This window comes from Pinus tabuliformis, chromosome 5_1 (assembly GCF_031772625.1).
Source record: "Pinus tabuliformis cultivar Carrire ecotype Pingquan chromosome 5_1, CPIR1, whole genome shotgun sequence".
NCBI lineage: Eukaryota > Viridiplantae > Streptophyta > Pinopsida > Pinales > Pinaceae > Pinus > Pinus tabuliformis.
In genome coordinates this window covers 843,322,874-843,341,822 of record NC_142305.1, presented here as the reverse complement: position 1 = coordinate 843,341,822, position 18,949 = coordinate 843,322,874, and positions in this window count along the sequence as shown.

The following is an 18,949-nucleotide window of genomic DNA, read 5'->3' as shown; positions in this document are numbered from 1 at the left end:
TTCGAAGCGGACACATCAATAATGGGGGGTGTTGTATTTTTACCACAACAATTGGCGACACACGGGAGAAGAACCAGTTATCTCTGTTATGAATGAGATTTTCCTAAAATTAAAGCAAAAATAATTAAAGAAGAGAAGATTATGCTTGAAATGCTTGACTAAGTTCATTAGTCTGACTAAAAACAAGAATCATCTAACTGTAATTTTTCTTAAAATTTCTCATAAATTAAAATATTTCAAAACTCTATATCAGTCCTTAATTAGTTGTAGAGATAAAGTAGGGGTCGCTTTACAGCTTAGCTTTTAAAATATACTCGTTTGTCATAGGTAGAGCCACTGCTGCCAGCAAACGTCTATAGTTCCGACAGGGTTACCTTTTAATCATAAATGATTCAGAATCCCATCTGTTTAAGAATTATTGATCTAGAGATAAATCCATTTACATATATATTATTTTTTATTTTTTATTTTTTTATTAAATCTTAAAAGCCATTGTCCTAGTATGGTAGCCAGATAGTTGACAATGCCATTCACTGGTTAAAATTGGACTAAACAAGCTGGCTCGTGATGAGACCCCTTGTCTTATAATTGTTTGCAATCATAAGCCATTACCCTGGTTTGTTTAGCAGTGTTGGTAATGTCAGCCTATTTCCCCTATGATCATGGTAAGCAGGCTCACGATGAGACCTCTTATCTTTTAAGTTTAAATATATTTCTGGATTATTCTCTAGAAAAATAAGACTCTTTGGGACAGGGAGAATCATTAACTCCTTAAGAGTTAAGAATGACAATTTCAGAGTTAAAGGTGCTTTGCTGTAAACTTTCTTTACTTGGTTATAAATAACTTTTCTTGACTGATAATAGAACTCTGAAAGATCTTAATAAAATTTTGAAATCTCAAAATGATTACAATTTGATGAAAAAGAAATTTTTCAGATTTTATGATACTTTGCCAACTTCTCTTGATTGGTAATCTCTTCCTTAAATATGTTTACCTTTATAATAAGAAAATAAAACTCTTTTAAGAGATTTAAGAAAAAGCTAATAGGTAACTATTAACAATTTTTTTTCTCCATGAATGCTGACCATAGTTAGGTAACAAGAAGGCCTTTCATATAAATCACACCAAAGTCACCAAAATCAAAACTGAACACAAAAAGAAAAGAATTCTTATGCTAAAGTGAAAAAAGAAATCAGCAAACAAAAATAAAAACAAAGAAATCTCTAAAAATGGAAAGGAAAATCCAAGTCTCGCAAAATAAACTCAAACAAGAATGTTTATACCAATGTCTCCAACAATATGAAGAAAAAGAAAATAAGCATGTAATCATTCCTTCTTATGTTGAGATCTAGAAAAACATACCTTGCAGAGTTGTGAATGCTTTAGGCTTTTAGATAACAGTGATTGTAAAATTCAGCCACAATGAATAATTTCTGTTTGATATGAATCTTCTTGTTCTCAAGCATCATCTTAATCATTTTCTAAAAGAAAAGGAATGCTTAAAGAAACAGATTAAAGGTTCAGAAACTTCCTGGTGTGGCTGTTTCAATGAGGATTATCGCTGCTTCTTGAAATAAAGCCAGCAGAAGAGTATGGACTTTCGAAAATATGATCTGGCAGAGGATTGAAAGCTTTTAAATGGAGAGCTGCAAAACAGAGTTTTATATCAGCATAATTTAAAAACAAAAATGAAACTAGAATGATGAAATGGAAATTAATGAAAGTGGGTGCATGAATCTTACCATTGGATCATTGCTTTTGATCTTACCTGAAAGGTATCAATTTCTCCAAACTAGCTGACTTCTTATTTTAATTATCATTAAAAACATGAAGAAATCCTGCTAACCAAAATCCTATAACCCAAAATCATTATTTATTTTATTTAAACTAAAGCAAGCAGTAAAATGTCCAAATAGAATGCTTAGTGCTCAGGGGAATTGAAATTAAAACACATGCATCAGAAATGAGAATGAGAATTTGCAGTAATGACTATTCCTCAGAATATTATATGTTTCATATAAATTCCATGATTTGATAAATTGTTCAGAATCAAGACCAAATCCAAGATAATAAGATTTAAATATGAAGATAGAGGTCTTGAATTCTATTTTTAATTATGGAATTATATATTTAAAACTAAAATGTATGAGAAATTGAAATGATTTTTGTATATGCTGCAAATTGGTCATTAACTGCTTTCTTACCATAGTGGTTACCCAAGCTCGCTTTTAAAATAACACATTGCCGTATCGGATGATTCGCATCACATGTCTCTTCACCATGCTTCAAATTTAATCTGCAGAACTTCACCTTTATTGCTATGCCATATATCGATTAAATGTTAATGGCTCATAGGCATGCATTGGGAGTTATTGCATCGGAGATTGCAATGGCAAATTGCCGATAACAACATGTGCAATGAAATGAAGCGATCGCATCATTAAAGAAATATTATATCGGGGATCAGAGAATAAATTGCATCGTGCTTCCCATATCGCAAAATGCACATCGTAGATCCAGAGAAGTGACGTGAGCATAATAAATGTGATGAAATGATTGCACTATCGGTGATGCGATTGATGTCATAGCTTAATCGGCAATCGGCAAATTTTGGGTACCCGATGTAACACAATATATTTTTTGCGATGCCGATATGCGATGAAGAGCGGACCCGATAACTTTTATGATGGGATTTCAATAATCAAATCGGATCCGAGATATCGGCCATAAATAAAATTGCAAGGAAGCGATTGCGATATCGGCGATGCGATGGATGACGTAAATCGGCGATCGGCAATCTTAAGCACCCGATGTAACACAATATGATTGTTGCGATGAATGACGTGGCTAATTGGCGATCGCGATCGGCAATGTTATGCGCACGATTTAACAATTCTCAATATGCCGATATGTGATGAAGAGTGGACCCGATAATTTTATGTTGAAAATTTGATAACATATCAGATCCGAAGCATCGGCCTCCTTTAAAGTTATACTCCTACCATTATTGCGATTGAACGGACGCGATATTTTTTTATGAATTTGCTTTGAATTTCATATTGGGTCTGGAATTATGTGTTTATCGCAATATCAGTAAACTCGATTATCGAAGATCGGCGATTCATGTTCATGGAAGTATACTTCACTTGGAAAGCTCCGATATGCGAAATGCAATATGGCATATGAGTAAGATAATACATCGAAGGTCTTTGATGAGCGAAGAAATGCTAAGAGCTACTTCCGATGAAATCTTATGATGCGAATGGTCTTATGATATTCCTTGAAATTTCAATTGGGTCTTCTAAGTGAATAAAAGCAAAGCTACAAAAATGCTTGAATTCTAATAAATCAGAATTAAATTTCCCTGAACCTATTTGCAAATTTGAAATGAGTTCGCTGCTTACTTCAAGTCTTGAAAAGAAATAAAAAACCTGCAAATAAAACAGAACATAAATAAAAAATAAACTAAGGAAAAGAGAAACTAATAAGAGATGAGAACGAACTTATAAATGCGTACCTGAAAGGAATTTGTCTGTAAATTTTACCTGATAAATCTTCAAATTCTTCCTTTGATTAAAATCATCTCATTATTTATTTTAAATCTAAGTGCGCAATCAGCCTAAATGAAATCAATCATTCATGTTCATGGAATATAAAATTTACCAGAAATAAATATGAAACTATGCTTCCCTTTCGAAGTGAAGTAACAATTTATTACCTCTGCTCATTCCGAATTAATCTCGAGAAAAATCTGTATTGTTATAGTGGCTTTTTAATAATGCCTTTAGTAAATAGACATGATGCGTTTTTACAGCATCAGATAATAAACTAAAGATTAGAATGAGATTAAGCCACTAATTGTAGAAAAATGTCAAAACAGATTTAAATGTGTGCACTTGGCAAAATGGGCATCCTTAAGATCAGCTTTTGGCAAATTCTGAGGAATATAATATGAACTTCATATGATTGCTGTGACAGGTTAGATTGACTGATAATGATTGAATTAGAATTAGGCTTATCATAGCCAATCATACATCTCATAGGATAATGGAATCATGAAGCTTTTATATCCTCAAATCCTTACCATATAAATTTCAAAAGAAAATTTTAGAAGGAAATCCCGAAATGAAGAAAAGTGGCTTTGAGGCAATCGATGCCAAGTGCAATTTTAATTGAATTTAATCAAGACATTATTCAAAATAGGCAGAGTAGAGAAATCGCTATAAGAAATTTCAAAAAAGGAAAGCAAGAATTAAAATTTTCTGATAAGGAAAAAATGTTTCCACTAAACATGTATGAGAAGGCTGATTGCTTTGTTTTATTTTTTTATCTACAAAACTGTTGAAAATAAATTAACTACATAAAACAAACTAACTAAATTAATTCTACTCCTATTCTAACCATATACATGAAAATGACTAGGTATAGTCATATTTCCAGTGTAGCCATTTTCTCATTTTTATTCCCGCGTTTATGTACAGTTCAAATGTTAGTAATAAAAATACAAATCTAATTAAACTAAGAAAAGTAAATATGAAATCAGAATGTACAATTATTGTTAGCAAGTTGATTAAAATCTCATTCTCTTGAAATTTCGTTTCCAATTGGATACCAATTGGATCATAGAAATCTGGATGGATCTCTATTAAAAATGGGGAAATGTTCAAGGGAAGAGATAACAGGCCAGATTGTGAAGATGAGCTTTTAAATTCAAAGGCCTGAAAAAAATTGTTAGTGTTATGTACAAATGTTAAATCATTGTCAATTTTACTTGAAGGAAAAATTTCCACACAATTTTCAAACGAGTCAATGAAAAATGGATGGAACCCTTTCAAATAAAATGACAATTTATTAATTGAATTGAATTGCTGGCAAGATTGCAAAAATACATTCTCTTGTTGACATTGCCTTTGAAAAGATAGAAGTTTTTGATGAAACATTAGCATTGATATAAATTGGAATATTAATATCTTTTGATGCTCATGATTATAATATGAAACTTCGATTTCCCAATCGGACAATGCATCAATTGAGTGTTTGATAATAAGGTGTTCAATATGCCAGCGAAGAGTGTGAAAATTTTGCAAAATAAAATCAGAAAATAAATCTAAGTTTAAACAAAATAGCTGTGAAAGAAAAACTAAAATGAAGTCACTATTTGTACAACTAATGTTACAGCACATTTGGGATCGTTTTGAAATGATTTCATTTTCACAAGGAATGGCCAGAATTATGGAATTTGGGTGATTTCGAATTCCAACTTGTGAAATAGAAAATGAATTATGATTATGAATAGGAATGAGAGTTGGATCATGATATGAATCATAAATTGGAATGTTTTCTTGAATGGTGAAATCATGAAGATAATTTGCTGCTCTAAAATGAGGATTAGTTGAGATAATTCTTAAATTGAAGCGTTCTTCATCCTCAGATGTTATTTGAATTTTATTAAGAAGATTCTCTTGAGAAAAATTGAAATCAACATCCTCAATATCAGAGTAATCATCATAAATGACCTCACAAGACTCTCTAGAATTCCCTTCAATCTCATCCAATATATCCAAACAAGGAGGAACAAACATTTCATGTTCATTAATGGCAAAAGAATGATCGATTATTATTTCTTTATCTTGATAAAAATTTAATGGTAATTCATTTAAATCATCCTCTTTAATTTCTGAAATATCATTAATACTAGGAGGAAAAATATTACCATTATTGAAAATATCAGGATAAAGGGAAAAATGTGAACCTGAAACAATGGATTTAAAACTGTCTCTGTTTGTGAGCTCTTGTGCATTATGCTCATTGTAAATTTCAGATTGCAGATCATTCCTTTGCGTGCATATGCTTTCTTGAAGAACGTTGCTTTGCTGCTCTGATTTTGGTATTTGCTCATTATGGAGAAATTCAGAAATTTTTACAGCAGTTTGCATTATGATTGCTGTTTGTACTTGCTGATTTGCGATTTGATTTTCCGAATTTACTTCAAAGTAGCTTTCAGATTTCAAGGCGGCTTTTTCTCCAAAATTGCTGTTGTTGTCTTCTTGCATTTGAATGGAAATATTTTCCAAGCTTTGTGAAACCGCTTCATCACCATTTATTTGCACATCCAAATTGGGATTCTTATTTGTATTGGAAGGGGATGGAACAAAGCTTGAATCAATCTCATACGGATTGGGAATGGTTGGAAGAGAACAAATATATTTAAACCAATCTAATGATTCTTCTTCTGTAGGTTTATCTTCGTCCTTAAATCTTAAACAATTCAAGTGAAATCGAATATGAAAATCATTAACAGACTCATTTTTAAACCTTCGTAGATATTCAATTTCTTCACATACCTGTTCATAATCGTAGCCGTCAAATTTACAAATGAAAATTGTAACAAATTGATCCCAGCTGTGGATTGAGGCAACTGGAAGAGTTTTGCACCAGCTTCTGGCTTTTGCCGCAAATGTGAGAGTAAAAATCCTACATAAAATGCCTTCATCAATTCCTTGAAAATCATAATTTGAAATATTTTGAAGAAATTGAAAGACATGGTTAAAAGCAGAGGAATTTTTCTTACCATTAAACTTTGCCTGAGACAAGAGTCTTACCACTTCGGGTGGAGTATTGGAGGATGCACGTCCATGGACACAACTCCAAATTGGAAGCTTGAGAGGAGCCATAAACAAAATGTTAAAATTGAAAAGACTCCATTAGACAAATTTCTCAGGCCCTCCTTCTAGCGCCAAAAATGTTGAGTTCTCGAAAATCGTTGCAACAACATTGGGGATAACCACCCGGTCCGGACCTTAAAAGCAGCTCCTTTTCCGTTTGGTGTGGTGGCTCCGACTGTTCATCTAGGTCCAGTTACCTTCTCCCTATTGCTATTGGTTTATAATGTATCTTTAACTACCAATAGACAGGGACATCAGATCACTTCTCCTTGCTGATCAGGCAAGAGAATGACCCTTAAGCTGATTTGGGCTCAGCCAAGCCACAACTAAAGTTTTGCCTCTTTGAGGAGAGGACTTAAAAGAATGTAGAATTTACTCTAAATGCAAGCTTATTCTATGATGCAAGCAAAAGAAACTAATCTAAATCCTATCTTAATTAGGCAGATATAGATCTAACCCAACTAAGAGCAAGATAATTAAAATATTGGGATTTAAATATGTCTTGTTTATAATGAATATCAAGTTAATGAAGTAGTTCAATTAACTGATATTATAGTTACCAAAACACATTCTATTGAGACCTTAAAACTGAAATAATAAATCAACAACATTCAGGAAGTAGTTCTCAAAATGATACTGATTATCAAATCAATAAATCCAATAATTGAATAATGATATGTAGAAATAGTTCACACACATTATTATTCAATAAATCAGTTTCATAAGACAGATTTCAGAGTAAGTAGTTACTCCAAAATGAGAAATTAATCCATAAAAACAGAGATACATAATAACAAGATTGAGACAAATTACCCATATTGACAATAGTGCACAACATGAATAAAATGACACATTCATATCACCATAAAATTAAAACTGATATTTGAAACAGTAGTATTAGAAATACCAATTTATTGCATCCATTTCTCTGTTCTTGGTCTCCAACAGCCCTTTACATTGCTTGAACTTCTGCCTTCAAAACTAGAGCCACAATAGTGCAAGCTTTGTTCCTCATGCATAATTCAATATACAAAGGGAAAATCCTTAATAATCCCCAGATCTGAGATTTTTCACTCCTCCCTCCTACAGCTCTAAATTCCAATTACAATAGTGCTTTTAGAAGCTCTAAAATTGCAGAGGAGAGCAGCCCCTTTTACATTCTGCAATCTGTTATTTATAGTCTTTGTAAAAGAATGTTTAGAGAGGAGAGTTTGTTCAAGAGAATTCTGCTAAATCCAATTTTACTTGCTCCTAATTCTGATCTTCAATTGCTGGAGCCTTCTCATTGATTGAGATTCTTTTTCCATATTTCTTCCACTATTTTCCTGCAAAAGAAATCAAAATAAATCAAAATGCAATCAAAATATCATTTCTGGCAATTAAATCAAACCCAATCAAATTCTGTTTAAATAAATAATTAAAAACAAAATATAAGCTACGTATTGATGCTTGGAATGATTTGATTGGCAAAGGATATCATTGGCCAATGGATCTGCAATTAGAAGAGGCTTTGGATAAATGAAATTGAAAACAATAACTCAGAAAATTGATTTTGTTTCCAAAATTCGGAGCTTGATCTTCTGTCTGATTTTTGACCCAATAAATGACCAAATCTGTCAATGAAATCTCCTCAGAAATATTCTCCTTGATTTTCTCTTTCCAATGAGCCGTCATGGGCTTCATTTGGCCAAGCAGAACTGAATTTATGAGCTTCCAAAGTTGATGGGTCAAATCTGATGTAAATCTGGAAATTCTGTTGCTGGGCTAAAAAGACTGAGAATTTGAATTAAAAATTAAATCCTAAATTAGTCCCTAATTAATTCTAATTTAATTGCTAATCATTAACTAAACTAATTATCAGTAAACTATCTATAAACGAATTTAATCTAATTACTAATTAATATTAATCTAACTAATATTTTAAATTTAAATTAATCAAATTAATTAACTGTTATAAATTAATTAATATGATTAGTTTAAAATTTATTAATTAAATAATACATATTAATTTAAACAATATAATATATATTACATATTATATTAAATAATATAATATTACATATTACATATTAACTAATTAATATATATTAACTAACCTACACCACTACTTTCCACTCATACGTAAGAGTGATAAAACTTTTAAAACAAAGCTTTTTAAAAACTAAACTAAGGTAATGACCCCTATGTCCTTTGACTTTTGCAATTGGGATATCGGATCGGGGCAACGAGGGATATCGGCCCTTTTAAACTTTGGCACATGAAAAGTCCCGATGCGATATCGGCATCGGGTATCGGGGGTATGAGTTCATCGGGGTTCTTAAAAACATGTTATTTGAAAGCTTCCGATGCGATTAAAAATTCCGATACGAATTCTTTTTTATTTATTATATATATATATTTTTTAATTTGTTTGTTTTAAATTTTAATTTTAAACTTAAATTTTCATTTTTTTTATTTTGTTTTTTAAGAACATAAGTTTTTAAACTATAGCTAAAAATAAAACTACAGCCACTTAGAAAATAAATGAAAAATAATAAAAATAAACTACAGCCACTTGAATGTTTGGTTTTTCGAGATTAAGATTTGATTACAAAATTGGAGTGAATTTCTTAAGTCTCGATGCTTAATTATTTGGCTGCATAATGAAAAATGTTAGTAAAACCTTCTACGAGTTAATATTTACACTGAATGCCTTATTAAACTAATTTATTTACAAAATGCAATATTGTACATTTTATACATTTTTAACCCAGGCTAGCTAAATAATCAGATTTTCAAATGAGTGTCATTTTCAAACCAGTTGACCAAATGAGGTGAAACAAGCGTCAATGTGAAGCTTATAAAAAATCGATTCTAACAAAGCAATCAAAACAAGAATCCAAAGAAAACTAAAAATTAACGAAACCGTAGGGCAATCAATTAAAATAAAAATCAAAAAGGTGCTTAGCCAAAAATTTTATAGAAAGGGTCCCCATTATTCGAAGCGGACACATCAATAATGGGGGGTGTTGTATTTTTACCACAACAGATACCTAAACTTATAGAATATGTTTTCTCTCAAGAACTCAGCTACTTTTTCCTCTGTTGCTGCTTTGATTTCTTTTGTTTTTGCTCACTTGGTCAGGTAATCGGTGCACACAATGATGCATTGCTTCTATTTTGAAGGAGAGTTGATAGGACCCACAAAGTCCATGCCCCACTTCTCAAATGGCTCAAAGGTCACTTGAGGTTACATGGGCATCTCATCCTTTGGAGTAGGTTTCCCCATCCTTTGACAACGATCACATTGGCTGGTGTATCTCCTCACATCTTGATGAAGAGTGGGCCAATAGTAGCCTGCTTGTAAGATTTTGAAAGCAGTTCTCTTTGCTGCAAAATGACCTCCACACAGCCTGTCATGACAGGTCAGGAGGATGTCAAAAACTTCCTCCTCCCTGACACATCTTCTCAAGATCTAATCTAGACCAAGTTTGAAGAGATTACCCCAAATCCAGGTGAAAGGGGCACTTTTCCTCACTATCTTGCTCTTCTCCTTCGAAGACAGGTGTGGTAGGAACTATGTTGAAACCAAGTAGTTTGCTATATCAACAAACCATGGAGAGAGTACTGAGATAGAAAAAAGGTGTTCATCTGGAATTTGATCATTCACCATTCCTTATTCACCTGCAAGCAAATTTACTCTAGACAAAAAGTCAGCAACAACATTTCCTTTACCAGGCTTATCAACAATGGTCAAATCAAACTGCTACAGTAAAAGCAACCATCTAATAATGTGAGCATTTACATCCAGTTTGTTCATTAAATATCTAATTGCAGCATGATCAGTGTGCACAAAGGTTTGATAGCCTGTGATATAATGTCTGAATTTGAAAGAATGCACAACAGCTAGGAGTTCCTTCTTAGTGACTGTGTAGTTTAACTCCACCTTTGACAAATTTTTGCTTATAAAGTATATGACATAAGGTAACTTTTCATCGATTTGTCCTAAGGCTACTCCTATTGCTTTGTTTGAGGCATCTGTGTGAATGTGGAAAGGTAGGGCCTAGTTTGAGCCTCTCAAAATTGGGGCAGTCACAAGTTTTCTTTTCAAGGTATCTAAGGCTTCTTGACAGTTTTCTGACCAAATAAATTCGACATCTTTCCCTAAAACACCAAACAACGAAGAGGCTAGCTTACTGGAATCTTTAATGAATCTTCTATAATATCTAGCTAAGCCTAGGAAACTTCTGACATCTCTCACCTTTTGAGGAGGTGGGACCCTTTGGATGATGGCAACTTTGTTGGGATCCACCTGCAATCCTTGTTGACATATTGCATGACCTAGCACGATCCCTTCAATCATCAAAAATTCACATTTTTCCGAACTGAGGGACATGTTCATCTCAATACACTTGTCCAAAACTTTTCCTAGGTTAGATAAAGCTTCCTAAAAGTCAGAACCATAAGGAGTAAAATCATCCATATATATTTTCACTGCATCATGAACCAGTTCAGAAAATATACTCAATACCGCTCTCTGGAAAGTGGCTGGAGCATTGTACAAACCAAAAGGAAGGACCCAGTATGAAAAGGTACCCAAAGGACAAGTGAAATTGGTCTTATATTGGTCTTCCAGGATGATTTGAATCTGATTGTACCTTCTAAACCCATCTAGGAAGGAGAAAAACTTTTTCCCCGCCAGACCATCTAACACTTGATCTATGAAAGGCAAAGGAAAATGGTCCTTTTTAGGGACTTTGTTCAATTCTCGATAGTCGACATAGATTCTCCACTTACCATTTTTCTTTTGCACTAGCACCAAAGGAGAGACCCATTCACTGTCAGAGATGGGGTAGATGAATCCTGCATCATGTAATTTTTGCAACTCTTCCTTAACAATGTCTTTAAGTGCTAGATTCATCCTCCTTTGAGGTTGCCTGACTCCTTTGCAATCTTCCTTAATGTATATACGATGAATATATATTGTAGGGTGCACTCCATTGATCTCCTTATAACTCCAGGCGAAGGAATCTTGTTGGCTTATATGGGCCTGACCCAGGTTTGGAAGAATGATTTAGCTAAACAAATCCCGCAGCTACCGGCCCTTTCGGCAATAGCCTGCGGAGCGCAAACTAAGGTCTGACCCGAGGTAGTAGGGAGGGTGCTAGAACCAAGTTTCTACACCCTTTGGATGTGTTGATGTGGTCTGGAGGTTTCACGCACTGTTCCATGGCTTCGCGCCACTCTGCATCGTGTAGATCCAGTCCCAGAATTTTCCTTGATACCTATTAATGCGCTATTTATAGATTCAACGTACATTTTATGGTCTTTAAGCAAACATTTAATAGAATTAACCTGTTTGCACACTTAGAATAGATGCAGATTCACATAAATGCATAACATGAGCATACGCGCATAGATCAAACAATTATATTAACCATACATTAACCAGATCTACGATAGTTCAGAGTTAACACAGAATTTCAGAATCAATTTATCTTCATTCACTTTCTTCACTAATACATCCAGATCCGTCCTGCGCACTCAGCTGCAGGGGTCTGTTGGCCCTTAGTTTTGGTCTATTTTTTCTTAGGGAAACCTACTTAAGCCTTATATTTTCCATCCATTTTCCATCACATCCATCTCATTTTGATGTATTTTATGCATATTCAGGTGTTTAATTTTAATTTTTCAATTTCTAGAAGTTTTTATGAAAATTGAGTTTCAAGTGCAATTTTGGACTGAATCAGAAATTCCCGTAATAGCTATGTGGATGACATGTTTGCAGGACACTTGGGCTCTAGTTTGATGGATGGATGGATAACTTGGGAACTAGGACTAAGCTAACTCCACTTGGTTCGGCCAGAACAAGCTTTATTAGGCCCGGTCAAGGCTGGTCAAACATGACTAGTCACCAGAAAATCCCTAGGAAATAGGGCAGTTTTGAGATTTTATGGGATTGACCATATTTCTTGGGATTAATTGGATGAGTTCGACTTAGATAGGTGGATATGAATAGATATGAGTGTTAGAGATAATATAGATCAGTTTGTTTCATTAAACCTCTATTTAAAGCCAAGACTTTGATGGCTTTTGTAATGGAATTTATATGTAACTTTTGTATAATTTGAGTTAGGAGCCTCTTCTTTTACATCTTCTGCATCATAAGCCATTGTTAATTAGTGCTCTTATATTTATCTTCATGAAAGTAGTATTGTAAGGAAGGACAACCTAGTTCTCCTAAGTTAGGAGCCTCTTCCCTCATATATTACATAAATGAATTAGGAATTGTTAAAATAGGTTTATATTTGTAATATGTACTTCTTTAAATCTTCAAATTTTATCTTCTAAACTTGATTATATCTGATGTCCATATACAGTGGATTTTCCTCCAAGTTTTACAAACCCGGATTGATAATTAAATACTTGTGTTAATTTAGTCAATAAATTAGCCCAACAATTTGGTGCCGTTGCCGGGGAGGTAATTATCAGCATAGTCAAATAGAAGATAAACAAAAACACTAAAAATGTAGTTAAGATACATTTCTCTTAGTTATGTTTCTTTATGTCTAGAAATAGAGATCCTAAAATTAGGTTTCCAAAACAAAACCCCCCAACAAAAACATAAAATCAAAAAAAAATAACTACAAAATCCATTTTCAACAACAAGATCTAAAAGATGATGTTAAAGAATAGGCTACAGCACTACTCCATTCTTCAACATTCTTTCTCATAAAATCTTTATGATCAAATAAAATTTCATGTCCAAAATTTCATTGAAGTATATTTTTCAAATTTGGATATGAGTTTACTTATGATCTTGTTACAAAAATGGATGCACCGAAATTCTCTTATACTTGAGAGAATGAATTATTTTTATAAAATAAAATAGGATAGAATAGAATAAATAAACAAGTAGAATAAATTTTCAATAAGACTTCCATAATAAATTTGTTTCAAACAATTTCTTCAAATCATTGTTCAATATTCATTTGAAAGGACTACATGGCAAAATGTAGTAAGAACAAGCCTATTTTGGGTAACCATATAGGATCATTTTGAAATCATGTTTTATTACATATCTCTTGAAATCTTGTTTCGGAATCCATTTTGAAGTTCTCAATTTATATCACAAATAAAAATGTGATCAAAATCAAAACTAGGCCTCAAGTGACATGTTAAGGACAGAGTTAGTACAACCTATATTTGAAGTGTCTAATGGAAACATTTTTATCTGAAATTCATAGGGAAGATAGCCCTTGGAATTTAGTTTCCAAATCAATTTGAATCACTTCAATCAGGTATCATATGAAAACGTTATTCTTCAAATACTAATTACTTGTCGAAACATCTACAAGGTGACAATTCTAGGTCTTGACTGTTCATTGGCATATTTGACATACCAAACCATCTTCGTTTCAAAACTTACTTATATGGGAGATATATATTCAAGTCTAGTTTAAGAAAAAATTTGAATCATCCCATTTGGAGGTGAAATGAAAAAGTTATGCCACATTTAGTGACTGCATGTCTTCAAAACAGTATAGTAAAACTCTGCCTCCTAGGTCTGTTCATCACCAATTTTGTGATATCAAGCCTAAGAATTTTTAAAACTTGTTTCTACAGGAAATACAAAAATTAATCTACTTTAATATCCAAGTGGAATCACATTGATCCGATATTTATCGAAGAAGTTACCCTTCAAATAATGACTGTTGGTCTAGTTAAAATTAACAAGCAGCTCTATCAAACATGGCACTCCTTATAATATTTACCATATAATTTTAAACAATTCTGAAAACCTATTTATACTGGAGGTAGCCATATGAATTCACTTCAACTTGGCTTTGGAATCACTCTAATAGGATATCAAACGAATATTTTGTAAACAAAATACCGCTAGGAGGTCTAGGCTGGCCACCATTCCTCAAAGGGGTAAATAAATGCATTATGTTTGTCTATCATATTTGGACTTGTTTTCTAAGCAATGCTTGTAATGATTTACATTTTTATTGGAAGAAGAGAGACTGTACACCTCTCTTCCTCCATCATCTAATGTTGTATTGCAGGCAAGTGCTATGTTTTTGTAGGTCATAGGAAGAATGAAGGAGTGAACTCCATGGATGAAGTAATTTTCAAAGTCAAATTCATATTCCAGAATATGAATACAAATGTTCAAGTCAAAGCAAAGTGAAAATTCACCTGATGTTGAGTTCATTCAATGAAACTCAAACTCTTGAAGCTTGCTCTTAGATGCTGACCACCAACATCAACAAACCCTACAACATGATCGAGATCAAGGCAAAAAGACATGAAGCTAATCATCAAAAGAAGCAGTCAAGTTCAGTACCATGTCAAGTCACATCAATCTCCAAAGAAGCCTTTCATATTGAATTCATATTGTTCATAATTTGATCATCATCATTTGTTCATGATTTGAATTCACATTGTTCATCATCCATACTGTATGTTAAGCTCCATGACCAAGCATGTTGAAGTCCAGACTTATTACTACATCATGACTTCAATATAACCTATTTTCATAAGCTTTCATACTTCCCTATTCCATTACACCCCACCTCCATTTAGAAAAGAAAAAATAGAAAAAGGTCAAAAATAATAAAGGAGTTTGGTTGTGAAAATCCACGAAAGTGGCACAATACAAACTCGAATTCATATAGGAAAACAAACTTGTTTGGCCAATATGAATTCTTTATTTTGTTTTACCATTTCTTCAGTTTGAGTTTGCAAGAATCATCCTCCAAAATAAACAAGACTTGAGGACAAGTTTTCCCATCAGCAAGGGGGGAAGGTTCACAAAAAGAAACTTAGTTATGCAGCCGCATTGACGACGGACCTTGTATTGTTGGCAGTTGGGACCTGAAATATTTTTGAAATCAATTGTAGAGGGACCTAAAATGTTAGCAAAAACATGTATATATTGCATAAAAATGTACATGACAAAAGGGACCTAAGTTATCATGAATCAATTGCAGAGGGACTTGAACGACATCAACAATCAATGGACCAGAATCAATGAAGGATGCTAGAACAGAAAGCATAAAGTAGCCCAACAAGGTCCACGCAAACAGCTGTGGACTCTTCTAGGCCTCTGCACACATAGCTGCAGAGCCTCTATCTACTACCCAAAACCCTCGACTCAGACTTGCTGATGCTTCAAGAATTTTCTTCTCAAAAACCCATTACATAACAAATCCAAGATTACATACCAAAAAGCTACCCTCTACCCATAGAGCCTCACTCTATTTATATCTTCCTATGGTTCGCGGACCGAATTACTTCTTATTATTCTATATTATTTCTTGTTTAGACAACCCTTTGACTCGACCATTTACATTTTGTGCTCCGCATATTTCGGAGTTTTACAATATTTTTATCCTACTTATAGGCTCTCAGCCCCAAAACTATTACGTGGGACCTCCGCTACCCAACATTCCCCCAACACAATCATCGTGACTCATCCCAAGTCACTCGTTGGTGCGGTGAGACACACTACCTTGCCTTCGCAGTTCACCTCCCTTTGAGTGACAGTTGTCATCCTGCTGCTCCTTTGTTGTCTCCTACGACGCTCCGTCCAGCTTCTGCTTCATTGTTTCTACCAATTCTAGCGACCGATAATGCTCATTCTGCTCTGCTCGATTAACACAGAACACCCGCTCATAGGATTTTAGCTCGAGCGAGGGAGCCGCATATGGGACCTCCTTGTACCACTGCAGCCACTTCCTACCTTGGTATTTGCTTTTGCACTATTTGCTGCAACTTGTGTTGCAATTTTGCAAGACCTTTGCTACTGTCCGCACAATCCCAATACTCAAGTTACATCAGGGACGAGATATTAACTACATTTCTACCCGTGGTCTCCATCTTTCCATCCTTTCTCTTTTCTGTTGTAGTTCGCTGGCCTTCCCCCGGGTGAGGAAGCAACATCCGGACCAATTCTGCTTCGTGTCTCCCATTTTCTAGTACATCCCCTACTATTGATGCTGAACTCTGTGTGGCACCTGTAGCTGTCAACACCATGTTCCTCAGAGAGCCCTGCTTTTCCATCAGCCAAATCACCACCCTCGAGCTTACTCCTTGTGCAAAGATAATGAAAAGTTCTATATTGGTAAGCAGCTTGTGTTTTTCAGAAGTGTAGGTCACTCGGTGGATTCCCCTCTATGATTTATAAGTGTTTCAAATTTCAAATTCACTAGTTCCCACCTATTCTAGTGTCCTTGTGTTAAACCTGTGGTAGCTTGTTCCATATATGTTTCGAACCCCTTCTCTTAATTGCACGCCGCCGCTCCCTTTTGCTATAATGCAGACATCTTGTCATGAATAGTGACAGTAATGGTCACCTCTCCTCTTAGCAACACATCCATGCACTCCTTTCTATGCAACCGCGACCTTTGTGATTGGCCAAATTTACACGTATCTTGGCAATTGCGCCTCTTTCATCTGGACTACTTTATCGTTCCGTGCTCTCTTTCAACTAGTTGGAGCGGTAAGACTATCCCTCAGGCAGTTAGTCAGGCGGTTGGCCCACTCGTGTAGAGCTTCAGGCAACTGCCATTCACTCTTCCTAGAAAGGGGTCTCCATTAAGTTTGGCAAGCTAAACCATGCCCCCATAGGTAACTTCTTTGACGACATAGGGTCCCAACCAATGCATTCAGAGTTTTCCAGGGAATTTCTCGAACTTGTTGTCATATAGTAATACCAGATCATTTTCCTTGAAGGTGCGCACATTAATATGGCGATCATGACATGCTTTCTCTCATTGTTTCTGTACTTGCTGATGGAATCTAGCCAAAATTCGTTCCTCCTCTAGTTCCTCTAGCTGCGCGAGCCATTCCCCCAAAGTCCCACGGTCTGCCATACCTATTATTGTTGCTCTCCATAGACTAGGCACAATATATTACATAGCCATAACAACCTCCTTGCCATAGACTAACCGAAAAGGTGTCTGGCCCGTTAGATTCTTGCATGTGGTTTGTTATGCCCATAGCATAGCAGGGATGCGTAAGTCCCAGTCATTTTGTTGGGCGTTACAGAATTTGGTCAACGCAGTCTCCAAGATTTTGTTGAATGCTTCAACGGTCCCATTCGCTTGTGGGTGGTATGGCGTACTCTGCTGGTGATATATCTAGAATTCCTCAGTGAGTGCACTGATCGTTTCATTCAGAAAATGCATTCCTCGATTTCTCATGAGAATTTTAGGACCTCCAAAACTTGTCAGTACGTTCTCGAACAAAAACTTCACAGTCATGTAGTCCTTAACCCACTATGCCTCTACCCATCGAGTCAAATATTCTGTCGCAGTGATGACATAGAGCGCGCTTGTCTTCCCTCGTAGTGCGATAGGTCCTAAAAAGTCAATTGCCCACTTCTCAAATGTATGTAGTGTCATATGTGGCTGGAGTGGCATTTCATCTCTCCACGATGGTTTCTCAGTTCGTTGACAGATGTCGTAGGCCCAATAGTAGGCTTTCAAATCCTGATGTAGGGTTGGCCCCCATAGTCCTGTGCGAAGAATCTTTTTTGCAGTAGCACGACCTACAAAATGTCCTCCTACCACCCCACCATGTGCTTCAGCCAATATTTGTCCGCGCTTGAATTCAAGCACATATCTGTGTAAGATTTCATCATTTCCCATTTTGTAGAGATGGCCTACAATCACAGTAAAGTTTGCTCCACGTATCAACAATTCCTTCTTCTGCTGAAAAGAATATTCCTACGGTGCGGTTCCTGTAGTTAAGAAATGGATTATATCCTCAAAGTAGCCATTGGCAACTCGCACTGCATATAGTTGTGCATATCGGAGTCCTTCCTCTAAATTTGTGGGCTCTTCGCCGGTCTCAATTCAGGACAGGTGATTTGGACTTGCGTTTAGACGTCCTAGCTTTAAGATGACCTCGTAGTCATATTCTTGGAATAACAGCAACCACCTACAAATTTCCCCCCCCAACACAGGCTTATTCACTAGGTATTTTAGCGCAGAGTGATCAGTATACATCTTAAAGTGTCCACCGAGCAGATAGTGGTGGTATTTTTGAAGTGCGTATACCATCGCCAATCCCTCTTGCTCAGTAGTGGAATATTTGTTCTCAGCTTTTGACAACCGGCGACTTGTGAACGCAATTGGGTGATCTATGCCCTCTACTCCTTCTTGAGTGAGTACCGCACCCAATGTGATACACGACACATCAATATGCACATGAAATTTGATGTCCCATTTTAGAAAGACCAAGATAGGGGCAGATGCCATATTTTCCTTAAGCGTTTCCAGACTTCTATTGCATT